At 33.4% G+C, this 25,354-nt stretch overlaps 1 protein-coding gene and 1 long non-coding RNA gene across 3 annotated transcripts in view; one reads left to right on the top strand and one right to left on the bottom strand.

Annotated features, from left to right (window-relative positions):
- LOC143250479 (cyclin-Q-like) overlaps positions 1–25,354 on the bottom strand; it is a 477,792-nt gene that overhangs the window by 18,040 nt on the left and 434,398 nt on the right. The gene's annotated exons all lie outside the window — the stretch shown is intronic.
- LOC143250223 (uncharacterized) lies at positions 16,815–24,672 on the top strand. Its single transcript, XR_013028090.1, has 3 exons — positions 16,815–16,985; positions 22,682–22,789; positions 24,411–24,672. It is a non-coding gene; the product is annotated as an uncharacterized LOC143250223 (long non-coding RNA).

The raw sequence follows: 25,354 nt of genomic DNA, 5'->3' as shown, positions 1-25,354 counted from the left end.
ATTAGACAATTTTGTTCTTTTTCCAAACATAGTGGTCAGTTGTTTTTTGAAGTTTGAAATGGATATCTTTCAAACATAGCAGATGCAGCAAAATGAATTCAACTTATGAGTGGACTTGATTTGTATTTAGCAATCTGAGCTGTATAAAAGAGAGAAGAAAGTTTGATCAAATGAATAGATAAGCTATAATGGGCCAAGAGGCCTTGTTTTGTCCCTTGTATATTATAGATACATTATTTTAAATGTTAATGTTTCCATGTTATTAACATAACGTATTAATAGAAGGAACCATTTAGTCCTTTCAGACTGTCTATGTACAACCACTCCTGAAAAAAAAAGTAAAAAAACAAAAACACTTAAACCTACTTTATTTTTTTAAATTATTTTTCACCAAAAAATTTTTAAGTGCACCTTCTTCTACTGTGCATGGCAATTAGTTTTATAAGCCAATTACCCTGTGAGAAAAAAATGAAAACTGTCATAGGCAGAACCTTAAATTCATCATCTCATTCTAATGTCTTCATAGAGCAGAAGTCTTTATCCTATTAATCCTCTAAGTAATTTGAAAACTGCATGAATAGAACTCTTACTGTTGATTTGTCTAGAGAAAATAAGTTTTATTCTATTCCCATGATACAGTATTTTGATCCCTGGAATTATTTTAGAAAACCTCAGAATTCTTTTGAATACATCAATATCCTTTTTAAATTAGACCAAAACTATCTACAGCATTCCAAGTGAGCCCCAGTGGCAATTTGTGTGAAGAAATCATTGTCTTCTTGACTTATAATCATCATATCTATAAATATTTCATAAAATTCTATTAGTTTTACTACGTGTTCTACCAACAGGCCAATTGCTTCAGTGGTATGAGTGACTTATCCACCACTATTCTAGGACCAATTTTCTAGTTATTCAATGAGTTCCCATCAATAATAAACATGAGATCCAGGTTATAATTATCAGATACTTTATCTTGCACACAGTAAAATTAAAGGACATTCATTACATTTATTATAATTTGATCCAAGTTGTTCTGTAATATCTCAACATTGTCAGTGCCTCAGGGTTGTTTAGATAACAAGTAAAATCTTTGAAAAGGGTTAACAAATTACAGTGCTCAGTTAATGGAACATCATGACTTACTGTAATTTTTCTTTGGGTGACAAGAATTGAGAACTGGATGTTCATGCTCTGATTCCATTTGCCTTAAAATAAATTGCTTTAGTTTCTGATTCCTGTAATAAAATTTTATGATATTTTTGTTTCAATAACATGTTGAAATGGGCTTAAAAATTCAAATTGCTCTCTGTAAATACTTGTAGTTTACTTGTAATTATTACAAACATAAGTCACTACCTTGCAGTTAGTATCTGCAGTTGGCTTACTGAGAAGTATTTATACATTAAGCTGTTCTTATAACTCCTCAAAATATTTAGAAATGCATTGGCACCTTTTATAACACATCTTTGTTTTTTGTTGGGACTTTCAAAATAAATGTCCTAAAATTTCTCAACATCTCGTTTTTTGCAAATTAGTGAAGGAGCTGAGATTCGTAAGGGAAGATTCCATTTAACGAATCCCTGTTGGCTTTCTTTTATAATATTATATTTCATTAAATTATTTTGCAAAGCTTCTTTTGATGTACTGTCAAATTATTCCTGCAATAGAAATGAATGTAATCAACCTGCAAATTTTAGGGCAACTATTATCATCCCTTTTAAAATTCCTGGCATAGCCAGGTGGTTAAGGCACTTGTAATATGAGGGTGATGGGTTCGAACAGACACACCAAACATGCCCACCCTTTTAAAAGCCGTGGGGGCATTATAATGTGATGATCAATCTCGCTAATCATTGGTAAAAGAGTAACCCAAGAGTTGGCAGTGGGTGATGATGACTAGATGCTTTCCCTCTAGTCTTACACTGCTAAATTAATGATGGCTAGTGCAAATAGCCCTTGAGTAACTTTGTGCAAAATTCAAACAAACCAAACCCTTTTAAAAATAAAGTAATATTATATACCTTCCAAATCCTAAGACTTTGGTCAGTTTCTACTGATCTAGCTAATAAGAACTGAATATAAGGTGATTGTAACATATAGAATACTCAATACTTTACATACTATACAATTGTTGTCTTTAGGAGTTAAACCCTGTATTATGTATGAAGTAGTATAAACAAAATCAATACAAACAATATTAAATTTTGTAACATTTGCAGAATACACTAACTTCCAGTCAAGGGAAGAAAAATAAAAAAAAACAAGTAATAAAAATATGTAAAATGATGTAGGGATTAGCAGTGACAAAAAGAATGCAAACATGAATGTAGGTGTGATACAACAATACATAAATCATCTCTACATTACTTTTAATATTTAAGCATAATGTAGCACTCTAAAATGCCTACTTTACTTTAACTCTTTGACTGAGATTGCTGTAAATGTGCATGGAATTTTGCAAGCCATATGTTGTATATGGCAAACTTGCATTAATCTGCTGAAAGCAGACCCTATCCTGTATGGTGAACCAGCAGTCAATGGATTAATATTACTGCAGTTGGAAGTTATGTATTCCTAACTGTTAATATGCAGTTTATCCTGACCATACCAATATAATGTAACTAAGGCCATGAAGCTTTGTACAATGAAACAAAAGTTGAGTTAAAACATTTTTTAATTATCATAGACTCTTGACTGACCTCGTTATCAGTTTGTACTTATGCTTTTTACAGTGCAATATAAAATTTTAATATTTAATGTCATGTAGGAATGATTTATGTTAGTTGTGTTATCCCCATATTCTTCTTTCCATTTTTTTACATTGCCATTCTTATGTCATTTTACATTTATGTTTTTTATTACTTTGTTGTGGCATGTATCTTTGAATGTTTCTGTTATGTATTGGGTTGAGGAATAATTCGTGAGCATTTTTTCAAGTTAAAAAAATATATTCATAAATGAAACGCTTTCACAAAATATTTCATGTCATTTGGTAGATAATTTTTTGCTCTAATAGATGGTGTGTTTGATTTTCATATTCTTTAATTTTTGCTTTCATTTTCAGCTCATTAAATGGAATGTCAAGTGGACAAAATCGAGCGTTTTTGACACCATCTGCTTTTCGCATTTAATTTCTTGCAATTTCGTTTACACCAATGCATACTATATACCTAGGTATTACATGAAATAAAGTATCATAATAAATGTTTTGGGTGTAATGTGTTCATGCATTGAAGTAGTGTATAGTCTTGCATGTAATGCTTGAATGAACTTATTTAAAAACGCTCACGAATTATTCCTCAACCTAATATTTAGTAAGCTGGTTAAGTGTGAATGTTTTTTTCTCCTTTCATTATTTTTGTCTCTTTAAGAATATGCCTATGTTAAATTAAAAGCAAATTGTATTTTTTTCAATTTTCCAGATCTGATTATCATTTTGAACATGTTATTTTTACATATTACATATAATTTAAAGTCAACACGGAATCTGTTGTCCATCTAAGCCATTTCATTTACTAAATTAAACTTAAGAATGAAACACTTGAAGATAGGCTTTTCTTTCAAATATTTTCAAGCTTTGAGCTCTTTCAGGTTAACTACATCCACCACATCTGAAGACAACCAATTCCAAAGGTCACCTACTCTGTTAGAAAAATAAAGCTGTCTTAACTGAAGATAAATCCAATCCTGCCAAATTTATAGTTGTGTCCCGTAGTTTTATCATTTAAGTAACCTAAAACAGACAATTTTTGCAAATAGTTTATAGCAAACTTGCATTAAACTGCTGAATGCAGACCCTAACCTATATGGTGAATCAGCAGTCAGTGGGTTAATATTACTGCAGTTCGAAGTTATATATTCCTGACTGTTAATATGCATCCACTATTACTTCTGTTTGGAGCTACCCAAGATCATTGGAAAGCAACTGGTGTTGTCATTGGTGGATGCAATTTATCAAACATAACTGTCTCACCGGTATATAAGATGGCAGCTACCAAATAATAGTGTAAGTAATTTGATCATAAGACAGTGGTTTAATTGTATAAGCCAAGATAATCATGAAGGAGCTTGTGAAAGAGCAGAACTGATGGATGAACTGCTGAGCACATCTCATTGTTCTGCCATCTTAGAGCAGGGGCCTACTGTTTTTCAGAATGTTGAGATCCCTGAGAGTTTCTATAGCATTGAGTTCACAAAATCTAGGATATTTTAGTCAGATGGTGGTTGCACAGTTGTGACAGAGAATGTCTCTATGTGACCATACTTCTTAGTGAGTGTGCCAAACAAATAAACATTCAAAGGTCCAGTAACAAAAGATTTGGACCACTTCCTGATGTTATCTGGCAAGTAACTGTCTGGAGTGGCTGGACTCTGATGGAGACTGTACAACACCTAGTTATAACTTTAGATAGTACCACCCTACAGTCCACCAAAGCAACTTCAGAATTGCAAGATGGTCATCACTGACTAGTGCTGAAGATTTAACATGGTTGAAAACAGACAAATCCAAGCCAACTTTTTGGCTCAAAAAGCTTAATTGCTTATGTGGAACATATTTGTTATGTACAAGATAAAACTTACCTTGCAATGATCTTAGTGGATTATTATTCAAAAGTTTGTGGAGTGGTGCACCTAGCATGGTGATGTGGCATCACCAAGTTTAAGAGATCTGACTCTTAATTCTTAATAAGGTAGTTTCTGCAGTAAAAAAAAGTAGGAACTCTGAGCTAGTCACATGAGAGGAGGAAGCTTATAGTGGCAACTGCACTGATTTCATTTAGGACAAACTATCCAATCCAGTAATCCAAAATATGCCAGATTCAAACCAAAAGTCAACCAACCACACTAGCATCCAGTGGATGAGCAGCACTGTCCCAGTTCTTCTGTAACTTATGTGCTGCTACTTATGCTGCTGATGCTATAGTATATTATCCTGAAGTGGAAGAATGAATTTGTGCAGCATTAGGTAATTATTTATTAAAATATCTCTAGACAGTTGCATAAATTTTGAGCTTGTGAAAATAAAATTAAGAAGTGTAAAGAATGATAAGGGTTCTGAGCCAGATAATACTTCCTTAAGGGTTTTAAAGGAGGTAAAGAATTTGATATGTAAGCCACTTACTGAAATTGTTTATAAGTCTTTGAATAGTGGACAAGCACTAACAGATTGGAAGTTAGCTAATGTTATTCTTATCTTTATGGGAGATAACAGAAATTGTCCCAGTAAGTATAGACCTGTTAGTCTTACATCAGTTGTGGGAAAATGTTTTGGAAAGTCTGATAAAACATATTTTGCAAATAATTTAACAAAGTTTAAAGTTTTATTGTGTAGTTAGTTGGCTTCACTAAGGAAAAAACCTTGCCTTAAAAATATTTAGACATGCTTTGAAAATGTTACTGCATATGTAGATGTGGATAAAGGTGTGAATTTGGTGTATCTAGATTTTCAGAAATCATTTGACAAAGTGCCACATAGAAGGCTTGTAAAAAAAAACCTATCTCTATAAGTGTGAGGGGATAAGTTAACTAATTGGATAGTGACTTGATGGAAGAAAGCAAAGTGTTGTTATGAATGGATTTCAGTCAAACTGCCCTCAGTGTGGATTCCTGTATATGGTGAGGGAACCTCTAGAGAAGGTTCTGTTCTTTCAGTTTACATCCTCTGGGATCTAAGCATCCATCCACGTGTTTGCTGTGCATGGCAACGTGTGAAGAGGAGGAGAGGATACTGGTGGTTGAGGGATTCAACCCCAACACACCACCCTGGCCTTGAATTCCTGTAGGCGGGTGGCCCTCTTGGGTCAATCGGCTGGTCCACTGGGCTAGGGTCAACCAAGTACCAGTGTTGGATGCTCTCAACAAGTGTTTTGGAGATTATATCTGATGCTGGTGTTTGGGTATAGTGCTCACTAAACCCTAGCATTGCTGCAGTGTCCTTGTTTGACATTGTGTGCATCCCTTCATAGGGATACATGGTGGGTGGGGTCAGTGGGCACCAAAATTTCCCTCTCTTTATTATGGATACTCAAATTAAAAATCTTAATAAAATAGTGAAAAAAACAGTCTATAGGTAAACAACCATGTTTTGAAGATTCTGAGCAGCAATCCTCAGCATCTGTACCACCTGTTGTACCTCATTTTCTTATATTGTATTCACATTCACTTTCAGACAAACTTTCATAGCAAATGTCTCATTTTTTCATTCAGAAGAGACAAGAGGGATTTGCTGGCTCTCCAAAGTCAGTAAAGAAGCTTCGATCTGGTGACAAATTGGTAGAAACATCCACATCTCAACACAGTGAACTCCTCTTGCATTCAATGGCAGTTGGGGATATACCTATTGAGGTTACACCTCATGCGACTTTGAATTAATCATGAGGAGTTATTGTTGAGAGGGATTTGAAGAACATCCCAGAGTTGTAGATTCTCACTGGATTCTCACCCAAGGAGATTTTGCAGTGAGGTGTTTATCCACTCGCAAAGATGGAATTATGGTGCTGACCAATGTTCTCATTCTTACATTTATGCCACCACCAGCTCCAAAGTCATTTTCTACAAGATTCAAAAAGTCTGTGGGCAATATAATTCTGTCCCCCTCTCTATCTTGCTCTCTGATGGCCAGGAAGTAGCTGATACCCGGAGCATCACTGATACTCTAGGCGAAAGCTTTTGCCAGATATCTAGCACTTCTGCTCCTTCTTCCACCTTCTTAGCCATCAAGACTTGGGCAGAGCAATCACTTCTTTTCTTTTGAGTTGATTGTCCTTATGACTATAATTGTCCCTTTACACTGGTGGAACTCAAACTGGCCATTCATCGGTCTGGCAGTACATCGGTTGGACCTGATGATATACACTATGACATGCTGCGCCTTCTATCTCCTGCTTCTCTTTCTATTCCTTTGATTGTTTTTAACTGGCTCTGGCAGGAAAATGTTTCTCCTGATGCCTGGTGCCTACCTTTCTCCAAGCCTTTCTCCAAGATTCCTTCAAACTACCGTCCAATTGCTTTGACGAGCTGTTTCTGTAAGATGTTAGAGAGGATGGTTAATGCTCGTCTTGTTTGTTTCGTGAAATCAAACAACCTCCTCTCACCCACCCAATGTGGGTTATGACAACAGCGCTCCACCATGGACCAGGTGATTCAACTTGAAACATCAATCAGAGAAACCTTTCTCAAACGACAACATCTAGTATCAATATTCTTTTACCAATATTGAGAAGGCTTATGATACAAAATGGAGGTATGGCATTTTGTGAGACCTCCATATATATGGGTTACGTGGCCATTTGCCCATTTTTATTAACTTTTTAATGGACAGGAGATTCCGAGTTCGTGTGGGTTTGACACTTTCAAGTTCTTTTCTACAGGAACCTGGAGTCCCTCAGGGCTGTGTTCTGAGTCTCACTCTTTTCAGTATAAAAATTAATGCCATCACTGAACAACTCCCTCTCACTGTTGCAAACAGGCTCTATGTCAACGACTTTCACATCTGATACCAGTCATTGAACATGAGGTATACTGAGTAGCAGCTACAGACTGCCCTCAGTCATTTTCTGAAATGGACTACAGCAAGTGGCTTTAACTTCTCTCTCTCTCTAAAACCATTTGCATGCACTTTTGCTGCCAACAGGGTATTCAGCCTGATTCTGAACTCTGTATCGGTGAAGTTGTGCTGCCTGTGGTTCCTGAGACAAAGTTGTTGGGGCTTATTTTTTATTGTAAACTGACCTTTATACCATGCATCAAGCAGCTATGGGTCAAATGTACAAGAGCACTGAACATCTTCCGTGTCCTCTCTTCCACCACTTGAGGAGCGGACCGACGTTCTATGCTAAAGATATATTGTGCTCTTATTCGATCAAAATTAGACTATGGATCACTGGTCTATGGCTCTGCCAGACTATCAGCCTTAAAGATGTTAGACCCTATTCGTCACCAAGAACTTCGGCTCTGCACTGGGGTTTTCCGCACTTCCCCAGTTTAGAGCTTATGCATAAAGTCTCATGGACCTTCTTTGCACCTCCTCTGTTTGCAACTGTCTTTACTGTATGAATCGAAACTTCGTTCCTTACCAAAGCATCCCGCCTGGTGTTGTGTTTTCCTTCCTCAGTGGGCCATGCTTTTTCAGAACAAGTGTTCTGCCATTGCTCTTTTTGTCCTTCATATCCAGGTGCAGTTGAATGAATTGGGTCTGTCCTTGGATAACACTGCTGTATCCACTGGTCAGCCCATCCATCCATGGATTTTTACAGTCCCCAAATGTGACTTATCCTTAAGTCATCTGCCACAGTCTTCCTGCTATTAGCTGAACATCTTTTGAACCATCCTTTCATTCCTATTTATACAGATGCTTTGAAATCAGGTGACTGTGTGGCTCTGCCATTGTTTGTTGTGGTTCAATGGCTGCACGTAGAATCCCTCTACAGCTTCTGTGTTCACTGCTGAACTGTATGCCATTTCTCTTGCCCTGGATCACATAGAAACTAAGCAGTACTCAAACTGCATTATTTATACTGACTCGCTTAGTTTTCTACTGGTCTTGGAATTGCTTCACGTTGGTTTACACCCTGTTCTCACTGATATTCAAAACCAACTGACCCATTTCTCTTTAACATCTACTTCTATCTGTTTTGTTTTTTTTTATACTGGGCCACGTTGGTTTTCACGGGAATGAGCTCGCCAACACTGCAGCTAAGTCCATCTGCTCTGGCACTATCACCACTGTGCTTCTCCCATACATGGACTATGGTCCTGTATTCAAGGCTCAGCTCCATGCCAGCTCGCAGTCAACTTGAACTGAGCAATGCAAAAACAAGCTTTTCCCTATATTGGACTTTGGCCGTCTTGTTTCCATAAGGATTGGAAGGAGGAAGTTGTTCTAACTAGATTACGTATTGGTCACAGTTTTTTAACTCATCATTTTCTTTTATCTGGAACTGATGCACCAGTGTGTTGTTTGTGTAACACTCAGATCACAATAAGCCACATTTTACTTTCTTGTCATCCTTACAACTCAACGATGGCACCATTTTTAGCATGTTCTGTCCCAAGGTTTGTCCATAAATTTAGACAGTGTTATTGGTGATGGTGACACTGTCCACCTTGGAAATGTTTTTTTTTAGTTTTTTAAGGGTCATTAATTTTTTTGATACCATTTAAATTTTTTAATTTATACATTACACCTTTTTAATGTGGCTCCCTTTTAAAAATCACAGTTCATCTAGTTCGATTTGAAATTAGAAACTGGCTGTAACATTAAATAACTCAAAACCAAGACTGGAAAGGCCAACTTCAGATGACTAACGCTGCTGTTTGAACTACCCATTAGTCATCATGGCGAGTTATTATTATAATTTTGCTACACGTCTTTTAAAACTTTTCTTACTTTACTTTTTGAAAATGCCATAACGTCAAATAACTCGGAACCAGGACTGGAAAGGTGAACTTCATGTGACTGACAGTGGTTTTTGTACTTACCTGTTAGTCTTCCTGGTGGGTTATGATTATTACAGTTTCACTGCAGAAAGTCCTTTACAACTTGTATTACTGTAGTTTTCTCTTGACATTGTAGATTAGATGTAAATATTGGTTTTATGCTATTTATGTATTGTTTTTTGTTTTTTTTAAACTTTGTTTTGTTTTACCTTCATTTCCTTTTATGAATTTTACTAAATTTACTTTTAACTTTTTACCAGATGTTTGGTGCAGATAGCCTAGCTGCTTTGTGCCATAAAACACTAAATCAACCAACCAACCAACCAGTCAAACTGGATTAATATTCCAAATGGTGTACCTGAGGGCTCAGTCTTAGGACTATTTCTGTTTTTTACATTAATGATGTAGATGAAGGAATGCTCAATAAATTAGTTAAATTTGCTGATAATATCAAGGTTTTAAGTATTGCTGGTTGTGAAGAGGATTCTGCTGTTTTACAAGAGGATTTAGATCATTTAGTAAGTTTGGCAAATAAATGGTAGGTGTGTTTTAATTATAATAAATGTGACATACTGCATATGGGATATCATAATTTGAATTATATGTATAATTTGGATGGGAATAACCTTAAGAGTGTTTTGAAAGAATAGGCTGTAAAGAAAGGTTCATAAGTCTCTTAAGTCATCCAAGCAATGGTGGGGCAAATAGCATTTTAAGTTGTATCTGTAGAAATATTGAATACAATTTAAAGAGGTTATAATTTTATTGTATAGGTCATTAGTTAGGCCACATTTGGAGTATTGTGTTCAGTCTTTGGCTCCTTATCTTGGGAAAGACAGTGAATTATTGGAAAAAATTAGAGGAGGGTTACTAAAATGGTACCTTGAATGAACTTTCCTTGTTGTCCCTAAACATTGTTATGTTACCTTGCTAGACAGCAAGGTTGTTAAAATGTTTGGTTTAGATTGATTGTGGAACAGATGAAGGAAAGTTAACAATTGGAAGTGAATGAAATGAAATGAAAACTTGTAACAAAAAAAAATTGATGGTTAGCCCAACTTTCTCTTAAAACTGAAATAATATTTATATATATACCTGCCAGAATACAATGGTGAAAGATTTTTGATATATGGATAGGCCAGAATCTTGGTAGATAATGCAGTATATTAGGTGCTTTGGGTGAAACCAACACTTGGGCTAGTAGATATGAATTTTGTTCTCTTGAATGGAGAAGTTACTCTTTGACTATCTTGAAGGTTTTGCTTTCTGAATAATGGTGGTAGTTGCCAGTTTTGTTTATGGTATCAGCATTTTGGCCAACTAGCAAAATGATGTTCTACAGTAGTTATAGAATGTTAGCCAGATCAACTCCAAGAAGAGTGCGTGAGGGTATTATGAGAGGAGGTCCCAGTAACCCCATGTACCCAAGTAGTGTTTCGTGGGTTACTATGAACAATTTAATATGTCAGTGCTAGAGCCCATATGTTAAATAGGCTGTTTCTTGTTCAGAAAGCAAGCAGCATGAAATGCCACTGTTTTTCTGCAATTATGCACATGGTCATAAGCATGGTAACGAAAGAGTAAATAACCAGTGCTAGAATTATATTCACCATGCTTCTTCCTAAAGTAAAAATATGAATAGTGTCCCTCGTTGAAAATTGTGCAAATACTCTAAACTGAATGCAGCAGCAACAATGCAACATAAGTACAGGCAAAACGTGTTTAACTAAACAACTTTTGTGTTGCCCCAGACCACTACAGATATGGATAGTGCTAAATAATACAACATATGTTAAAGGATGGAATTGTTCACATTCCAGAGAGTTCTTGATCATCTTCCATAGTTTTTACCAAGTTCTTCAGCAATTTTAGATGGATGAATGAAGTAACTTGTTTTGGCACATTTTTATTACCATAAACAAATGTATATCTGAATGCATTAGAAAGTCCCAGTAGGTTTAGTGTGATAGACCTGGTATCTGGACGCTGACAAGTTGAACTAGGTGGCTTGTAAGAGTTTTGAGTCATGCTATTCAGACTTTTTAACACACACTATTTTCAGAAGCTAATGGAGCTTACACTGAATGTACTGCAGTGAGAGAATTGCCCGTTATATTTCAACAACACATTGGAGTTTGGTTGAACATTTGATTCTGCAGCTGATAACCTGAAAATAGATTTCTGTGGATAAAAAACAGACAATTTCAAAACTTAAACCTGGAAAGTATGTCTTCATGCTCATGGAAGTATAATTTCTCTGTAATATTGCTAGTTGCAAAGCTATATCTATGGGTCCTGATAAAATAGCAGTAGTGTGAGATTAGCCTCAACCTGTGACCAAATAAGAAGTCTGTAGTTTTCTGTTGTATTCTGATTGCCTCTTCATTGTTAGAAGAACATTTGAAACTTTAAATGGATGATAAAATGATAGATAACAGCACTGCAAGAGTGATTTAATCACATATTACCTAGGCCTATGACATGATTAGAGCATTCAACAAACAGATAATGTTCAAATTGTCACATTGTCTGTTTGTTGAATGCTCTAATCTTAAACATCATAGAAAGTTGAAATCATTCGTTCCATAGCATTGAGAAGCCACACAATAAAAGATTCCACAAGTGGATCAATGTAATGATTAGAGCTTCAGGAGCTCTGGATAGAACAGCTGAAAACCCAAATCTAACCTGAGTGTTCCTTGCTATGCAGTGTGATGAAACATGGTACTTAATTAGTTCAGACTGAGGAACATAGCAGGGATGACCATAAATTGTTACACTCATACGAACAGTTACAGATGCGGCAAGGTGTATTGTACTATTATTATAAACATCAGGTAGTGGTTTTCAATGCATGTTACAGCTAGTGGTCCTAAAGCTATGAGACACAAGATTCACCAGACTTTGTGCAACAAAAAGACTAGAAAGCACTAAGACATTATGTGTATTAGTGCTAACATTCAGTTGCAATTCTTCTGGCCATATTTGAATTAAGACATTCATTGCTGATGTGAACACCACATGGTATGTATCACCCAGAGAAAATGCTGGCTTGATGAAGGGGAAATTTCAGCAAAGAATTGTTGTTTCTCCTCTTTAAAGAAAAGTTCTGGATATCACTAGTGCATGGGAATAGAATGAGGTCACCTGTATACTCTTATGATCATGACTATTTCACAAAGTGGGTCAAAGTTGCTTATTCTTTTGTTGATATGGTTGATTTGGTGGTGGTTTTAAATGTGAAGCACCTAAGGACATATAAAGGATATGAGAGCTACCTCTAACAGCTAACTTTTAAGGATAATTGCCTTCTCACAGTTGGTTATAAAAAGTGAAAGGCAGTTACCCTTAAATTTCTTTAAAGTAGAAATGAAACCGCTCTAACATTTCTGCTAATTAAACTCCAAACCTCCACCATTACAAAATTACATTAAATAGAACTATAAGATGTTAAATAAAACAAGAATCCCTACATTAAAAGCTCTTGTATAGTTCTTACTACCAACCTCATCCATTTATATTGAAAATTTATTTAAGTATAATGCAGGAATGCTGAGACAAACCCAGCTACTTGAAATACGTCTTTCTTTCACAGTTTACTGAGTAAAATTATCTTCTTACACCCTTGTGCAAATTAATTGAAACAAGATGGAAAATTACAATTTTTTCATTTTTTTTGCATTTTATTTCCGAGAATCCAAAAATTACAAATTAATACATGATATGACTGTCATTATTTTTCAGAAGATCATTAATCAGCTTTGGCATTGAGTCCACGAGTTGACTGCAATCTTTACTAATTTTTGGACTGCGGTATCACACCTCAATTATGGCCTCAATTAGCTTATTTTTCATAATACAATCTTTTCCCTGAAGTCTTTCTTTACAAATCTCAATAAGATTTAAGTTTGGAGAGTTTCCAGGCAAGTCCAGCACCTTTATTTGTGTTGTAGTCATAAAATTCTTCACAAGTTTCGATGTGTGGCATGGAGTCAGATCTTGCTGAAAAATGCGAGATCCATCTGGAAATCTCTTTGTCAATTCTGGAACGACTCTTCTCTGCAAAACTTCGATGTACTGTGGTCCTTGCATCATACTTTCTATGATATGTAAGTCTCCGATGCCATAGTAGCTGAAAAAGCCCCAAAACATCTTCTTCAAGGGATGTTTTACGAACTGATTGATGTGAGATTCTCAAAGTTTCTCACCTGGAGATCTGCGAACATGCAAACTTCTTTGACCCTGTATGAAGAAATGAGTCTCATCACTGAATAACACCTTCCTCCATTGTTCTTGCATCCAGTTCTTGTATTTCAGACCCCATTGATACCATTTTTTCTTCATTGAGTTGGTAAGAAGTTGTTTTTTGACTGGTCTCCTTGCCTTTCTAACGCAATTTTGAATGACGTAATATTTCTCAAAATTCCATCATATATCCCAGAAATAGACCAACCGTACTGCAAAACACAGCTAATGATGATGTCTGTGTGAAAAAAATGACTATTAAAGGAAATCAGCAGTCCAGCGAGCCTACACCAGCCGCCATGCTGAAAATATTGTAAAATGACCATTTGTTTCAATTAATTTGCACAAGGGTGTATAAGTCAAAGTAACTAATGGCCTCTTTAATTTATTTTTATAAGTTATTTTTCCTTTATTGATTGCTAAGTTCTAAGATATTTTTACAGATTAGTAAAAAGTAGTGTAATGTATTTCTTTGAATGTCTGTTGTTATAGTTGTTATCTTCCAGTTTATTTTTAATAATAAAATATTATCCATGAAGAAATTATATCTATTACAGACTATTAAAAACATTATTAATTGAGATATAATATCTTGTAACATAATACACATGAAATAACATTGAATTCTCTTCTTTTCTTAAAAAATAGTCAACCACACAGTGCCTTCTACAAAAGTAATGCCTAAAGTTTAATAATTAGCATGGACATCATTATTATTATTATTACTTCCTTCTGTTGCATGTTTTGTTGGATATATTAAGTTTAGTGTAAAGCTCATATTATTTTTAGATATTAAATCATGTATACAATGGAAAGTGTAAATGTTAAAAGAATTAGTCTGCTTTATAAATGTGTTTTCATGAAAGAATAGATAAAGGTTGGCCATAGTTAGAGAAATTAATTCCCATTGGAATATTTACTGTTTGCTTATATACTTGTTCATTACAAGTAATATAACTGTTATAAATACAGAATTGGAGCATATTTGCATATTGAATTCAAGTGAATTTAAATTTGAGTATGGTTATTTCATTATTTATAAATTTATCAAACAGATCATTGAAAATCCTAATCAGATCTTTTAGGGCTGTTACAATATACAGTGTAGTAAAGTCGTATGTAAAAATAGAACTGGCAGTTTTAAAGAATTTAAATTATTTAAACATTGCAAAACTGGAATTTTATTTGAAAACAACGTTTTCATTTTTTCAAACAAGTTATCTAGAATATTGTTTAGTATTATGGAGACAGATTTGATAATTGTTTTTATAGAATTAGTAATAAATCTGAACTTCACAGGATTTTTATGCAATTTTAAAATTACATATAAAAAGGAATATACATTGATAAATAATCTGCATGGATATTCCATTTTTAATGTCCTTTAAATTAGTTTTTTTTTAAGTACTTTAAGTAAAAGTATTTGCAATATTTATTTTGTTATATAAAATGTGTGCATATAATATCTTACACAGAAAACCAAAATTACATTCAGGTGTATTAATGAGGGTAATAATAAACTGTTTTTGAATTCATTTTATTTTTAAAGATGTTGATAAATATAGCTAGTTTATAATGAGATAAGTTTAAGGTTCTTTATTAATTCTTTGTGGAATTAATAAAATATAATTTCCATTCAAAAAATAAACATGGTGGGTGATATGGTTGTTTACTTATTTTAAAAATATAATTATCAATATTTTCTTTAAATCTTTTAAGATCTTACTTTTTTGTATTTTAAAATTATATATATGTCAGTATATATATAGTCTGTGGGGGGAACTGACACAAGCAGTGACATTTAGATATTAATGTTGTGAACAATTGTGTACATTTATGGTAACCAGCTGGGGTTGTTTCCTTTTATATGATTTTTAAAAAAAAACAAAATGCCCATAAAAACAGCAAACCACAAAATGTGAAACCATAAATTTGCATGTATCTCCTCATGGACCCAACAAATCTTCATGCCAAATATGGTGAAGATCCACTAACTGGAGTAAAGTAGTGGTAAAAAACCCTGCAAAAACACTCACAGTAACTGCAAAATTGAAAATTTGTGTGTATTTTCCCATGAACCTCCATACCAGCTTTGGTGAAAATCCATCCACATCTTGCAAAGTTTTTATGTGGATATACAAGAGAAAGTGCTATTATATTTATAAAATGATGCCATTGTATTAGATCCACATGTGACATATCTGCTCTCTGAGAATGGAGAAAATATTCTCCTTAATAGAAAAGGGAGGTTCAGTGAGAAAATCGTGACCCCTATTGCAAATCTACATGCACACAGGATAAAAAATTCATGAAGCTGAGAGTTTCACATCACATAATAAAGTTTTTCCAGTAGTATTTAAGGAAGAGTTCCATTATTAGTATAACTGGTCACATGAGATAATAAAAATGAACAAGTTCAAGAGATGTACTTAGAAAGAATTATTGCTAATTATTGTTTGATATTATTCTTTGTATAGAGAAGTAGTTTAATTCTTAAATATTGGGGTATTCTTTGGTGAATTTTTATTTTTCTGGTTCTTTTTACTAATTTCTTTGATAGTTATTGAAAATTAGTAATTTTTTGTAAGTGATAAAATTTATATTCTAGTTGTTTAAAAGTTTTTTAAATTTCGTTTCTGTTGTTATACTTAATAAATTCTTTTCATTTAACTTTCGGTATAGGAAGATTTTGTTTGGTACATTGCAAGGTAGGTATGGAATGTATAATTTCTGCAAAATATTAGTATTTTATATAACTTAGTTTTGTTTGTTATTTGCAAAACAATTTATTCTCCAAAGTGTCATCTTGGTAAAATTTGGGATATAGATTGTGTTTTATAATCATAGTTAAACTGGCATTTAATTTTTTTTTCTAATGCTTCAAATTTGTTGATATGTTGGATTTTTAAATATTTACATAATTAAATAGTTTTTGATCTTCATAATAAATATTACATTCTAAGTTGTAAAAGTAATAATAAATAATAAGCTAGAAGGTTCTTTTTGTTTGAAACTTCCACTTCAAAATCATATAATAAGCTAACAGATTTTTTTATTTGAAACTTCCAGTTCAGATTCTGTTGCATGGGTTTTCCCTCAACGACAAAGGTTATTTACTTATGCCCAATCTTAATTACAGTGAGGAAGTTTGTAATGATAAAAAAATCAAAACTGAGAAAGGTACCATTAGCACAAATGGTGAGAATAATGATCAAGAAACTATCACTGAAATAGAAATATGTTCAGAAAAACCTTTGGAAGTTTGTAAAGCTGAGGGGACTTCATATCCAAAATTAGAAGTAAGTCCTGTTTATATATTGAGATCTTTTGTTATTAAATATGTTTTCTTTTCCAAAGATTTTAAACTTGCTGATACATTGGATAGACTGGCAGAAAAAGCTTGCTATGATAATTGCTATTTGTTTTAATTAATCAGCATTGAAGTTTTTTAAAGAAACTTAAGAATTATTTTAGTGTTTCTTGGATTATAATACAGAAATTGATTAACTAAATATTTAATGGTTTTAAGTGTTATTTATTTAAACAGAAACATCATGATTTAAGATAGATTTAGTTTTTCCATTTTTCACTGCAAGTTGGAAGAAAAGTTCACAGATTCTATAAAACAGATTTCTAACTTTTTGCTTTATAATAATTTTACTGTTATTTAATTTTTTTACCAGTTGTTTAGCATATATAGCATAGTTACTTTGCACCATAAAACACCAAACAACAACATCTAATCTAACCTTTTGCATCTAATATTTAATTGTCAGGTTAAACATGAAAGGTTATGTTATAATTTACTTCTGCTTTATGATAGTTTCATGATTTTCTTTCTGTATTATAAAAATACAAGTTAAATCATGACAAAATATTATGATTTAGATTCAGTGTTTTACAAGTAATTGCAGTGTGTACATATTCCATGTATCTGTAGAGTAATAAATAATGAAAACACACTTTAATGTCACAGATAAGATTAATTACATTTCTATTTAAAACAAATTGCAACTATGGTTAGAAATAAGTATCAAGTTAGTCAGTTTATTAATTTGCATTATTTAAATAGGTAAAGTTAAAAATAATATTAAATAAAGGTTTGAGTCATTTTAATATTTTGCACCCTCCTGCCATGCTCATTGTACTTAACTAAGCATGCAAATAGATGGCAAATTTATTTCCTTGGTGGACATAATAAATATAAATAAAACTCAAGTTTACAAGCATTGCAGGTTACAAAAACATAGCATATCTATTAAAAATTAAAAAGAAACTATACTTTCCAATATATCTTCCACTCACAAAATAGCTTTTGCTGATCTCTACTACTTTCTGTATTTTACAGTTTTCACTTACCTCTAGCTTTGATACTCCCACATAGTTTGCTATGTGGTTGAGCTGCACAGTAGTATGTATATAAGTATGTAACAACCTTCCATGAACAAGAGCGTGACATACCCTCCTAGCATAGCTGACTTCCTCTGTGTAATAGAATCAATCTTCACTTTTCTATTTTGTGTGATTATGGTCAGATATTGTGCTTGTTTTTTGTTTGATTTATTTTATAATGAATTGCTGGTGTTCTTGTGACTTTAACTTTCGTTTCAACTTCAATATTTTTTCTTTTAATATACTATTGTTTAACCAATTTTGTTTAGTTTAATAATGGATTTATATTAACTTCATTACATTTTTTTTCTATAGCATGTACTTGCCACTCGTGCAGTACTAGGAATTCTCAATTTCAAATCATGGCTTCTAGTACACCTGAAATTGTTGGTTACTAACCTGTTACAGCTTCAGGTTGGACATTATTGGCTGAGGCTAGTAAATGACTTCCTTTATATGGGCTGGGTCAATCTCCTGCACATCAGTTAGTTTTCTCCTTCACAAAGGAGTTGGAACAAGATGAAAGCCTTTTTTCTCCCCCTTCTCTTGCAGTGTAGCCTTGGTTTCAGACCATGGAGATGTTTTAATGTCTGTTCCTGGATTTGGTATCAAGGTTTGTTCTGTTCTGTTTTTGTTTTTCATGTGTTATGATCCATACTCTTCTCTTGTAAAGGAAACACCAAATAATGTATATTTTATCCTCCTCCTGACATCAAGGTCTACACTGAGCATTTCGCCAATCAGTTATGATCTGAAATTAGCATACTGAATCCACCACATACTTTACCACACTATTGTTTTATGAATCACTTTATTGACAATCAGCAGTCAAGTTTGCTAATCCTCCTTTCAGGATCAAAATCCAATACCTCTGTGCACTTTTCTCATACCTTCAACTAATCCTGACTACTCAGCTATGTTACCTATTTTCCATTCACCTTTTGTCTAAGTCTTTCAGTTGTCTGTCTGAGAGGTTTGCATCAGTTTTGCATCATCCCCCTTCTCTCCACATTGTCAAACCTAGAGTGGACTATACTTGTTTACACACATCCTTCTTATCCCTATCTATACATTTGTCTCAACCCTTTCTAACTACTGCCCCTTTATCCTGCTCCCCTTATCAATTTCCTCCTCATGGGTCATTTCATCACAGTGTACTATTGGTCACTGACTGCCTGCACACTGCCAACAGTACTGGTAACTATCCCATGGGGTTGGATTTCACTGGGGCCAAACTGACTCATCTTGCAAGCATCTGAGAAACTTTAACCACAGACTCTCAAGTTCTTCAGGTCTTATCAGATGAACTCTTCATTTACTTTCTCTCCCTTCCTCTCTTATCTCTTTTCTTGTTTTTCTCCTTCCCCTTAGGACCCATTGATCATTATCCAAATGGAATTTTTGTGCAGCCTCTCAGGATCTTCTTCTCAAGGGCACTATAAAACAGGTAGTTTGTTCTCTAACAGGTTTCTATTTATGTTTTTCATGTTATGCAAACACAACAGAGATTGGCATCCCTTTATTGACCTTTCCAGTCTGAATAATTATATGGAGGCTCTTTACTTCACCTTGGAATTTTTATCTGTTTTTTTCTGTGGGAATTTACTCCTACTTTTTGGAGGACAAAGATAGACATGTCTGATGCTTATCTTCAAACCCCTGTAACCAAAGCATTCTGTTGATATGTTTTCACCATATCCACAAATAATGTGTATATCAGTTCTGGGCTCTAACAGTGGGGCTAGCATTGCCCCCCCCCCCTACATTTTTTATTGGGTGGTCAAAACCTTTGCCCATTTTTCCATTTTCATGGGCATTGTTTCCACCATTACATTGAGGACTGACTCCTCCCAGCTCCATCTCTTTTAGCTTCTTCCACCCACACACAGTTTCCACAGGGAATTTCCTTAGAGAGGATAGCTAGTGAAGGTGAAGAAATCGGTTCTCCCCTAACACAATACCTTGTTCATTTTGGGATGTTCTTTGATACCAATCTGATTTGAGCCCAGCCTTCTCTCCTTTGTGTTCAGTGGAGCTTTCGATTCAGAAAGTGCAATCATCCTCTATTCTCCCTATGCAAGAGGTTCTTCTTCTTTAGAGAACTTTGATTTCCTTAAAGACTCTTATTCCCCTTGCCTGTGCCTGTGTGTTTTCTCTTAAGTTGGTTCTTAATGACCAGCAAACCTCACCAGGGATCCTTCAGATTACTTCCCTTCACACACATATTTCCTGATGTCTGGACAAGAACACCATTTCTCTCTTCTTCCTCTTTGTCTAAATGCACACTTTTTTATGGATATTTCTCTCTGTCATGCTGAAGGGACACATTACAACACCCAAGAAGGTTTGGGCCTTTAATCTTTACTCAAGTTGAATTTCTATATCAGTCATCTGGACCTCCTTACTATTTTTTTGAGCAATGGATCATTTACTACCATCTCTGAAGAACATAATGGTAATGATCAGTTCCAACAACTCAAATGTTGTCTCTTAGATGACATGGAAAGGAAGCACCCAGCACTCAGATGCTTGCAAGATGGCTCACAGCCATCACAATCATTGGCTTACTTATCACATCTCAGATTCTCTCTACATAGTGGCCCTTAAAACCACAAATATTGAGCTGGCTATGCTCTCGGTTGGGTACACCCCAACTGTATGATTTTGCCATTAACTTGAATCCCAAACTTCCACTATTTTAGTCCCCTATTCCATATCCTTTGGCTTTGGCAATAGCACTCTCAGGAAGGATTGAGAGCATTCTACATTTATGCCTATCCCACAATCAGTCTTCTTCCCAGAATCCTTTTCATTACACAGCCATATGATGGTTTTATTGCTTTAAAATTTTTACATGTTCTACAGTAATTCCTGTATGCTGAATCTGAAAGTGATATCTATTTTTCTCCATCACATACAAAGTTTACATCAAATACCATATGTACTTTCACATAAGAGAATCATTTTCTTTGAAATTGGGTTATATTTGTTATGTTTAAAGTGTTCACAACCACTGACTATAGATTTTGTTAGATGAATTGTAACGTGAGAGCCTTATCAGTCATTCTAGAACCACTAGTATATAAACAATTAACAGGCTGCATGGTGTGTCATTTCTGGGTAGTAATTGTTTGTCCATGCACTTTGATGTTATTTTTTTGCATTTTAATATTATTTACCAATTACCTTGGTAACGAGGTGTTTATATGATCATAACATATTCTGTATATTTGTAGTAAGTTTGATGTAAAGAAACGAAGGCAAATCATTACAGAAGTCATCAAAAAAGCATATTATGAGTATTTTGGAATAAAGCTTGCAAACAAATAAAAATTATGGGCTCCAAACAAAATTTGCACCATTTGTGTCAAAGAGTTGAGACAGTTAACTAAAGAAAAAGTCTTTGCCTTTTGAAATTTCAATGGTCTGGTATGAGCCTATATACCACATAGATGACTGCTGTTTTTGCTTATGTAACATCCAAGGCTACAACACTCTAATAAATCAAAGTTAACATATTAATAGATTTTATAAATGATTTACTCAGTTAGTTACAACCCAGCAATTTCAAAGTCTGTGTCATTATTTATTAATTTAGGTTAAAATTTAAGAGAGTTACATCCCTCTGATCCCTCCTCTAGGTCTTTATTTCCTTACACAAGACACCCTCTGTGTCAGTGATAGATTTAAGGTTTACTTTCCTCTGGTAGACAGAATACCAATAATCCATTGGTATATATAAGAAATCCAACAAATAACAACATGAAGTAATACATTTACAAAGTTATAAGTGTAAAAACCATGTACAAAACACTAAATTAACACTTTAGTTAATACTAAGGTACCCAGAGAGTTTGCAGTGAGTGCTGCCAGCCAGTTTCCTACTCTCTTTAAAGTTTAAAGTTAGTGACAATAGCAGATAGCCTTAGTAGTTTTGCTGTAGCAAAGATGAGGCCAACAATTTTGGTGGCAATGTGAATTGAACCCAAAACTCTTAAAATGTGAGGCACCCTCAACTTCCCTCTAAATCACCAGGTTATGCTGACTCAGAACTGAATAAACTTGAAGTGAAAACAAAAAACAGCTTCTAACACTAAAATCAGTTTTGATACCCTTACTTGGCAGAGCACAAGTAGCACATTTCATAGCTCTGTGCTTAAGAACAAATATAATGTTGATATTTAAATTACTTGGATAGTGGAATAATCAAAAATAGTAATAAACTGAAACTCTAATATCAATTTTGTGATTATTTTCATGTCAAGTGATTTAATTGTAATTTTAATAATTAATTGTTAGAATAATCAAAAACAGTAATAATCACAATAATTTATTTTGAGTAGTTTATTATTTACATGACACTAATCCATTTATGCCATTTTGCATATATATTTCTCTGTAAGTGGGTTTTCTCGACATCACTAAATACATGTAATTGCTGCTCTGAAGTAATCAGCTAGATTCATTAATTAATTGTGTTACTAAATTCTATTTTTTGTAGTAACAGTATGTTATTGTAACAGGTAAGGTCAATTAAAATGTTCTTGTAGTGTGTTTTGCATTTAATTCTCATTTCAAAAGCTGCTTCACTTTATATCGATAGAAAAATCCCCAAAGGAGCAGAATACTACATCTGAAGAAGAAATCCCAGAACTCAATGAGAACAAGAAAGATGAAGATTTAAACAATGTGTGTGCATGTATATTAAAATGTAAATAATTTTTATGAAAATTTTATTGGTAATAAAATCAAGTAGGTTAATTATGACTTATGTGAAAATATTTTATAATCATAAAAAATATTCAAAATGTCAGACAAATTTTTCATTTCTCAGTGTATAGAAAATTTAAAATTGCTGAATGTTGAATGCTATAAAAAAAATACTTTAACATTTTGTGTCAGCATTTGTATATTAAATAAATTAATAATTTTAACATACTCAAAATCTGGATCAGCAGTCATTAGGACTGCTTTTTATGAAACTAAATAAAATTTATAAAACAACAAAAGTGTAAAGGGCTTGTTGCTAAGATTTACACTATGGAACACAAATTTTATTCCTGGATAGTATGTGCTATTTCTTAATTTTTTATGTCATAAAAGTAGGGAAAATGGCCATTATTCCCTTCAAGCTTTGCTTTTGTGATCTGGATAATGAAATTTAGAAATTAACTTATTTTCTATGTGAAAACTGGCAAATTTGCACATTTTCATTTACATAAAGTCTGAATAAAAACTATATGAATCAAGGTTTACATGTATTTATATTAAAGTTATACAAAAATGTTTAGAATTGAGTATTTTTCGAGATTTGTGACTATAATGTAAATCACTTTCATGTGTCAGCCCCAAATATAGTCTCCCATTCATGTTTTGTTATATGCTCCCAAATCACAAAGCAAAGTTTGAAGAGAAAAATAGGTCTTTTTTCCATTTACTTTAGGCATAAGCAATTAGGAAATAATACTTTCTGAACAAGAAAAAGTAAACATTTTGTTACATAGTGTTATTATTTAAAATTTAACAGTAGTTTACTTGATGTGATTTAGGTTAAATTTTAAACATTAATTAAGTAGTTAAAAATTCTAGCAATCAAAATAATGTTTATTGATGTATAGGACATTAAAATGGGTAATAAATTCTAACAGTTTGTTGTAGAAGGCAAGATAAGTCCTTTTTAACAAATTAGTTTATGTAACCTCTGCAAGAAAAAGGTTTGTCAATATAAAGATTCATGAGAGTAAATGTTTTTGCATCAATACAAAACGTTTCCACCTTTAACAACAGTTCATGTTGTTAACATGATTAAAGTGAATGCTTATGAGATTCTAAAAACATCTGACTAAAATATCTTTCCTTTTACTCCAAAAATAATGTTAAAATTATGATAAACATGGAAGAAGTTGAATACATCATAAATTGTTCATAACACATTTTCATCTTTAGGATGGAAGGGAAATAAAGATTAATAAGGACAAAACTGACTCTTTATTCAAATATCAAAAGCTAGATATTGTTTTCAATCTTATTAAGTGTTTTATATAGTAACACATACAACACAAAACATGTTTTAGTTTTATTTGTAAGTGCAAAGTTATCATATCAAAATAACATATCAGCAAATAAAGTTGCTATTATGATTCAGATATGTTTTGATTTCTTATGTCAGTATTGCCTGATGAGGTTGCTGATTTCATGGGTCATCTAAATTGCTAAACTCAGCCTAATTTTCCAACAGTCCATGAACAATGAATAAATTTATTTAAAAGCAAAACTATACAGATTTGAGGGTTTCTTCAGTGTTTCATATATTATTTTTTATTCCATTCAAGATGTTTTGTGTATTAAAATATCCAGAAAATTGAAGAGAATACAAATGAGAGGGCACATCAGAACTGAGTATGCCACAAGGGTGAGTTCAAAGAGTTGTACAAAGACAGTCAGGAAAGTCAGCAGGAAAATTTGATATCTACATCTTGGCATAAGTATAAATTGATGTTCATTGTCACAAGTATGTATTAATAAATGGGTAATGTGGATACATCTCCTTTTAGAGTGAAGTTAAAAATGTTGTTCTTGAAGTTTGAGAAAAAGACAGTTGTATAATTTTGCTTTTGTTTGACAGTGATTGTAAGTGTAAATCTGTAAGCAAGTGCCCAAGCATGACTTAGTGGTTAGTGTGCTGAACTGTGAACCTATTGTTTGAGTTCCTTTTCTTGTAAGTTATGCTTTACACTTTTGGGTTGTGGAAACGTTATAAGGACATTGATCAAACCTCATGTTGAAAAAGAATATCTCAAGAGTTGATTGTGGATTCTGCTGATCAAATACTGACCGTCTAGTTCTGTGGAGTGCAAAGTGTAGGGGCATGCCACTTAATGAAGACATGGAGAGTTGAAGTTAGTGGGCACAGCATAGGAATTATATTTGAAAGTGCAAATTTAAAAATAAAGTTGTAGAAATGATCATACAAATATAAATACTTTTAAATAGTATAGTAACAATAATTATTCTGAAAAACTTTAAATGTACAGTATATACTCAAATGTGTGATTGCATAGACCTGCAATTTTTCTATCACATCAGGATTTCGTACAAATCTGAAAAAAAACCAATAAAGATCAAATTATTATTTTTTTATCCCAATGAACATTTCTTTATTATTAAGTTTGTTATGTCTGAATCCTAGAACTATCAATAAGACTTTATGTTGCAATCTTTAGCCTATGGTTGTCAACAGTTTAAGGGTAACAAAATGTGACCTGATTTCAATGAA

Source organism: Tachypleus tridentatus, chromosome 5 (genome assembly GCF_004210375.1).
Source record: "Tachypleus tridentatus isolate NWPU-2018 chromosome 5, ASM421037v1, whole genome shotgun sequence".
Classification (NCBI taxonomy): Eukaryota; Metazoa; Arthropoda; class Merostomata; order Xiphosura; family Limulidae; genus Tachypleus; species Tachypleus tridentatus.
The sequence above is the reverse complement of the archived record's forward strand: the minus strand, read 5'-3'. Positions and strand labels throughout refer to the sequence as shown.